The following is an 8,109-nucleotide window of genomic DNA, read 5'->3' on the forward strand; positions in this document are numbered from 1 at the left end:
TTCCGATCTAAGTTATATTCGGTCTGATGGGAAACCGCTCCCACCTCCAGTACCATAGCACCAAACGTCATCAAGACGACAGGAATTTCTCGACTCACATTCTAAATACATTAATTACCTGACGCTTCCGTTTGTCTAAACTCATCGGAACTGGACTGTGGTATCACTCTCCTGGTCGTGACCATAACGATTGTCACTAAGAAAGCTAAATTCAACCGTGTGAATATCCTGCACATACTGGCTTTTCTGAGTCTTGTTCAACTTGGATCAATCTTCGAGGGGATGCGAAATGTTTGCGCACGGAGTCCCGAATTACACACTTCTTGAAATAACACAGACGGGGCACCCATCCAGCTAGCAAAACACACGCATTTGAATCCAGTATCTGCAATAGTTTAAACTACTGGTTCAGCGGTCTATTCTGAATATGAACTGCTTTACTTCCACACGGCTAACTGGGTCGACTAGGTCACGGCCACGAAAATCAAAACAGCTCTCAGTATAAGCAGGTCGACTTGCGCATCACTACCAATGCGGACAAGTTGACTGACATGCGTAACTTTTCAGGTGGCTCTTGGAAGTGTTCACTGACCCCAACAGTATACGGTAGATGGACACTTCAACAAAATAGACACTCATTGATTCGGGCCGTGACCTTGTTTATCCAGCCAGCAAAATGGAATTAAACCATTTCATACTCTGAGTTGACCGCTAAACTAGTAAATTTAACCATTGCAGATGCTGGATTCAAAAGCGGGTGTTCTGTTAGCTGGATGGGTACCCGCCTGTTTCATTTAATTTAGTCACTCATGGAGCAGGGGAGAAGAGGGCACGGTTGTTAGAGCACGAATACACTGTCCGGAAGATCTTGGTTCAACACACTCACACAGGCAGGGAGGAAATCAGCCGAGCCCCACAGATTATAGAAGTGGCGATTCATCTTATGATCATCACCACATGATTATCACAACAGCCTCCCATCAGCATGGCGTTCAAAATGCTTCTATCGTCTTTTAATTCACGCTGTCCTAATGTTTGCGCATACTTTTCAGCCTTCGTAATGCAGCTCAATGTTATTATTGATTTGCATAACAAGTGAATCGGGTTTACCATTTGTGTTTGCCTGTCTAGATGAAACTTTGGTTCCTTATCCTGGAACTGAACAAAACGTTGAACACCTACGTTCCCCAGTTGCTCGATTACGCGATGATGGTGTTGTTATCAACACTCAAACATTTGTTCTCAGATCATCCCTGTTAAACTACCTTGGCCATAAGAGTACCCAAGATGGCGTGTCGCCTGCCAATGATGAAGAAATACAGCCCTTAATGCAACGACCAAGACCGTATCGGCACCGGCAGTAGCCTGGCATATAATGAGGCGCAGTATTTTCATGTAAGTCCCGATTTCTAAAACAGTGGCGGCGACGAAATTGAAGAAGTCACTTCCTATTGATGTTTTCAAGATGGATGAGCGTGGAACAATTCAAGAATAATCATTATTCAAGAGGCGTCAAAACAAAAGTTCGGTTTCCTTACACAGTTCCCTCTTCAATCCCCGTATGGTGGACACTAAGGTTGTCTGCAGGTCTATAACAAGCCTACTCAAGAGTGAAGGATATATCCAAAAATTGCCTACAGGCCGTATGAAAACTGGGTACCGTTTACTCAAGACAGGAGTTTGAAACATGCGTAACACTCTGTGGCAAATTAACAAATCCCGAATTTTTCACCAATCCTACGGCTTTCGTACCTTTCTCATCCATCAAATTAACAAATCCCGAATTTTTCACCAATCCTACGGCTTTCGTACCTTTCCTCATCCATCCTTACCAAGGTCGTCCAACAAAGAGATTAATTTGTATTTAGTCACACCCACCGGACTCCTCGCAGGCAAAATTCCATTCTGAACAAATGATACCTGTTCCATCTGATGTAAGTTAGGCATTTCTTAAAACATATGTGTTAGTTTTTGTTGACTTGATTCTATCCACATTTGGGCAAGAGGTTATGAATAGTTAAAGCAGATTTTGAACTTCTGTCGTGCAGATTCCATAGCGATGCGCATCTATCCTGACCAGTTTAACATGAGACCAGCTTCACTGTAAGGGACGCACGGGATCATGGTCAAGAAAACGCACGAGGCAAAACTCACCTACCTGAGGCTTCACCAGTCGCTCGGCGAAGGCAGCCTTCCCCTAGTCAAAATAGAACTATTTTCATACCAGTTTACAAATCTGGTGATCGCTCAACTTGAGACAGCTTTAGGCCCATGGGCTGTGCTACCACTCCGTGTAAAGTAATGAAATGCATTCCTCTGACAGATTACTGCGATTTACCTCATTGTCAACATCCCTATATCCCAGCTCAAATCTCTCAAATTAGCCTGCAGTCCAGGACGGACCAAATGCGCGTGAATCATATCAAACGTCATGAGCATTAGATCAGGTCTTGCACCTTACGGCGCTCAACAAGCTTAGGCATACATTAGGACTTTTACACTGGAACTCGTTTTCCATTTCAAGCAGAATATTATGGGTTAACGTCGGATAAATCCACTACGCCGCTTTGGCCTCCAAGGAAACACCTCCTTCTCTTGACCTGTCTTCTCCACGGTCTACGTTAACGACTTTGCGTAGGTGCTTTTTGCGTCTGACTTAAAACCTTAGATTTTTAACTCCGATGCACTCCAAATGGATATGATTGGGGTTAATCAGTGATCATTGAACTTGCACATTTCTGAGAACAACAAATTCTACGTCCGCAAGTCACTCGAAAGACATGCAGTAAATCTTTCCGTCGAAGAAAACTCGGTGTATGTGGAAGTCTTTGAAACACTGCTGTTAACTTTGTGGCTTTGGCTATCTCTTTTTTGCAGGACGACTATCCACAATCGGAAGGGCTGCTTTCCACGGAGTGGAGATGGTGGCCTGCAGTTTCGCATTTTTCGTGGTTGTGGACTTATCGCAGCAATTTTTAAAGTGAAGGATGGTTCTTGTGGCTGATCTCTCGGTAGATGTGGTTGCTTATCTCAACACAGCTGACACAATCCTTCTATGAACTTGTGAATTATGTGCGAAGTTCACCGCTGTGTCTTTTTCGTTTGGTGAGGAAATAAGTGATGATAATTGCACGTTCGCTGAATGCCGCTTCCCTGCAAGGATCACTCCTGCACGAGAATAACTATCGTTGACAGTCTATGGGTCTGTAGTGGTTGAGTAGAAACTGCACCCCGGATGTGCAGGTTTGTTTTTTGAAAGTACAAAGTACCATTTGATTAGCCATAAGTTTGGGGCTGTCTTCATTATCTTCATCAAATGTAAGAACTGCTTGCTTGTCATACAGTGGATGTAGCTGCCACAAGTTTGCCCATCTGTGAACTGGGAGTTGAGGTAGGTAGCTGCTCATGTTAGGCCCAAGCTAATTAATTTGTTTGTCCGTCGAGCATGAATAGAGGGGATAGGAATGCCCACTCTTAGATACATCCCAAATTTCTCTGAAACTATTTTGAAGAAAGGAACCTTATCAGTATTTATTTATTTGAGCCATTGAAATCTCCACGTGTATTCCTATTCCAATGGCTGCAAGCGGCTCTGCGCGCTGTGTTCGTAAGACGGTGGAAAAGTTTGTATACAGCTGAGTTCTTCATGTGCTTCCCCCTTTTTTGGATTTGGAAATAATCTCAAAGCCCCGTGTGCCCGCGCAAACTGGGAAAAGTTTTCTGTCGTTGCGGCAGATGTAGTGCCAGATAAAACCGAAGATTTCGTCACAGCCAGTGAGCGTTTCCGTTTTTTATGATGGTCAGCACACGCTTTATCGAGAGCACGGCAATCTTTATTCAACACCCAATAGTGCTCTCGGATTAATTAGTAGGTTTATGCACGGAACAAGCAGACAGCATTTGGATGGTTAGTGCTTTCAAGTCCTGGCACAAAAAATAAACGGGGTAGTTTTAATGTACTACTTACAAGGTTACTGAAAATCCAGCAGCAACCTTATGAGTAGTACATTGCAAATATACATGTATCGCGATATTTCAAAAATCGTAGCGACTGAAACATGAGGCGGCCTGGTGCAGCACATTCGGTTGACTGAGAACATCATAAACGAGAGATTCAGCTGGGTTCCAGGTGAGTCTCTTGGAAGAACCAAATTCGTTTGCAGATGAGTGTATATTCGCTAAACGGAGTAGTTCTTGTGGGCGCACATATTATTTTCGTCCGGGAAATAGTGAAGATCTTGTGAGCTGAAAGCAAATCATCAGACTGCATATGGAAGTTGCGGTACCACTTTCGCGATGTCGCACTGGGGTTCGTGGACAGCCCCGCGCGTGAGTGGTGGGGCGAGATGAGTGTATATTCGCTAAACGGAGTAGTTCTTGTGGGCGCACATATTATTTTCGTCCGGGAAATAGTGAAGATCTTGTGAGCTGAAAGCAAATCATCAGACTGCATATGGAAGTTGCGGTACCACTTTCGCGATGTCGCACTGGGGTTCGTGGACAGCCCCGCGTATGAGCATCTTGGTGAGGCGTTTGGGGTCGTCAGTTCAGTTATTATTTGCCTAGGAATTGTGACAAATGAGGGCAACCATGGGTGAAGGATATCCTTAAGTACGTCGAAGGCTTGTGCTGGTTATATGCTGCTATTCAAATGAGTCAGTAAAACAGCCATGTCTAAAATTTGGATGCACAATAATAAAAGTATCAAATAAGTCTGATAAAAAACACTGTTACGTAAGTTAGAATGCGGCCCGAAATTAAAGACCGCTAAAACTGAACACAATTCCTCAATACTGGAGTGCGACGAGACCGCTCGATGTCTTAAACGGTAATCGATATTTACGTGCAGATAATAGGCATGTGGGTAATGCGAGTGGTTGTGGGCATGTCGTTAATAAGGTTGTGTAATGGCTTAATTTTACGCAACTAAGGTAGTGAGTAGCTTGCATTTAAGATTGAAAGCTTGATTTTCCTTCCAAGTCCTCTGCCTTGTTGTGTAATGCATCGTGGAGGCAGCTGGCAGAGTCAAACGGGTTAAAGTTGAAAGTAGCTAATTTGTTTTCCTGTTTGTCCCTTAAACCAAAGTATTTAAAATGCCACCAATCATAGCGAGATTAACATTGCATTCGACGTCTAAAATTCGATCTGCATTCATTTCGTCCACGTCTGCTGCGGTTCACCGATAGCTATAGAGCAGGGCAGCTTTTACATATCCGACTCACGATTGCATGTGTGTGCACCGCATAAATCTAGTACATTCCCTCAAATTCAATATCAGGAAATATATTAACTCGGTGAACGGATTAAATGGCAAAGAGATTCCTTCACAGATTTGCACAAGCAAAAGCGAAACTAATTTGAGCGTGCTGCCAAGGCCACCGCAGTCTAAGAAAACCATGGTTTGTGGTGAAGATGCCACACCCCTTCCACCTAATGCTTGCGACTACCCATTGCTCTAGCACTTCTCTTTTCTCCACTGCTCAGCCAACCCCTTGCCAACTTACAGGACAACGTTGCTGGACATTTTAACTGTCAGTCTTTCATTGGCGTATTTTATCCAACCAGGCGCTCGTTATCAACCATTAGAACAACTGATGAATCCGCGAGATCCATCTCACATAGGAGCCCTCATCTTCCGTGCTTTATGGTAAACTGGCAGTCAGAAGTCCTCCAATCCGTTATACTGTATTGAAGTCTATGTTATGCCTAGCGTGGTGACCCCGATTGAGCGCAAGGACGAGACTGAATGGCGTAGAATGAATGGTGCTTTATTTGTCCAAAAATAGAGTTACGTAGGCTGAACATGAAGGCAAAAGCATGGTTAATACGCCGCGACAATCTGATCACAAGGGATAGCCATGCCATTCAACTGGGCCGTTGAATTGTGTGGAGAGTGCTTACCTGGACACAGACTGAATGAATGTTGATTGTAAAAATCTACAAAGGGTCAATGGGATTTGTAACCAGACCCTTCGCCTTCTTCAAACGTAAGGTCGCATACGTTGGTGGAGGCTAGCTAAATCAGAAATGCCGGGGTCATACGTATTTGCATATGCAGGTGCATCGCCCTGGCATGTGGGAGTGCGACTGAAGTATGAGCAGTATCGTCTACAACGTTATTGAGCGCAGGCGGCTGCAAGCCAGAGAGGGGGGTTGTTTGAACGCCATTGCTTTGGCTGCATGAGATACGCGTAAATTAGTTGACATGTGTGTAATCAACATAAGGAGCGAGATGGCTGACTCATGCAGTGCCTCCCTTTTCGCCGGGAAAACGAACATGGGCATGATGTGGATTGCAATTTTCATGATCAACTCCCCCAAAGGCTGGTTCATACTTTGAGGCACAGTTAAATCTTTTCGGCAGAACCAATATGGAGTAGTTTTCCGGGATGCTGTAGACAGACCACAGGATGGCCGATGATCAAACCGAAATACTTGTTCACGTGGAGTTGCATCTGTGGAGACGCATGGTGGAAAGGCAGCTGGAAGAGCCGACTCCTTGACCATTTTAAAGGCCGTCCGAAATGGTTCTGAGCTGAATCGTTTCGAGCGTTCCGTTGAGGCTTTCGAGTTAACTATTTTCCTGAGGATTGTGAACACTAGTTGGACTGTTTAAACCGCTCTGTCACGTAGAAATGTTGTCAGTTCGTCGCTTCTGTCAAACACCGAACGCCCTATTATCTACCATAAAGATTTTAGCTACATTCCTTACTTCGTGAGTTCCACTGCGCTCCAGTTCCATCGAATCACAACTTGGTGACATGGTCGGTTCAGACCCAGGGCCTAATGTTAACAGTGCCTTCTTGAAGAGAACTTGTCGTATTGCGGCGCCTTAGGTGCCCCCGTGACCCAGTAAGCTATACTGAAGAATGCGCGTTTGACACTTGCATTATCATACCAGGCTGAACAACACAGTCTCCTGGTTTACCTGTTGGGGACTGGAAGGAGTGAAGTAGCTTGCCGTGTAAAAAAGCCCCATCGACATTTTTCAATAAACGCCGCGCTGTTTATGGACCTTGATCGTTCTCCTGTTTGTGAGTCGGCGTTCTGGCGGCATCCCGATCCATACGTATGCTTCATCCCTGTAAACAACTGTATTGTCAAGCTACACCAACCGCTGCGTTGTCTTATCAGCCGGGTCGTCTTGTCTGCTGCATAGAACAGGGCGGGTGAATGAAAACATGCTACTCTTGACGCATTCAGCCTTTCTCTATCACACAGTTTATCTCTGTCATCTCGCCAATACCACTCCCTGTAGGCTCGGTTGTTGGGGTTGACGACGCCGTTCGCTTTTTATCGATCTTACTTGCGAGTTAGCCGGTGCTACAGCTTCAGGCATCTCAGAATCAATCCAGAAGACTGAGCACTGCGTCTACCTGACTGGTTCTAATGTCCGTGCCATGTGGTAAGCACAATGCCACTTTTACGTGAAGTACTGATTTTGATTTTGCGACAGCAGCAAGCGAAATCTGAAGAGTCCCAGTTGAAGTTAGTCGGGGCAATCGTTCACAAGTTGAAAATTCGAAGCCCAGCCACTACTAAAACGAAGAAACCTTTTACGCTGTTTTGCAAACGGCATAGTTGTGTTTCACTACGATGCAGAATTCAATTCCACCTTCAACTCATGGTTCCAAATACATGAAAAACATTTTCGGATGGAATTTGCGGATATGGATTATAGTTGGAAATCACGCCTGTTAAGGGAGGATCACAAGTTTACTAATTTCATTCCCAGAATCCTTGAAAGACTTTCCCTTCGATGAAGTAGTACGATTTTGAACAATATTTTTTGCAAACCGTCTTCTTTAATGAAGGTGTGCTACAACTGTTTGAAGATGGTTAAATCGGATAATCATGACTACCCCACGCATGCAAGTGTAGTGAACCGCTTTGGGAAAGGTTCAAACTCAGAGAAATGACAGAGGATTAATTCAACTGTCTCATCTGTATCTGTGCGCTACAGTCACCTCGAGATGCAGATGCGCGAACTTGACTATTAAGCAAGAGTGACCTGGATCAATCAATGAACCACCAAACATTTACCCCAGGGTACCAGTGTTTCCTCAATCCCAAGCACAATACAGCCATAATAGAACGCGAAAATCTTCC

Source organism: Opisthorchis viverrini (assembly GCF_000715545.1).
Source record: "Opisthorchis viverrini unplaced genomic scaffold opera_v5_509, whole genome shotgun sequence".
NCBI lineage: Eukaryota > Metazoa > Platyhelminthes > Trematoda > Opisthorchiida > Opisthorchiidae > Opisthorchis > Opisthorchis viverrini.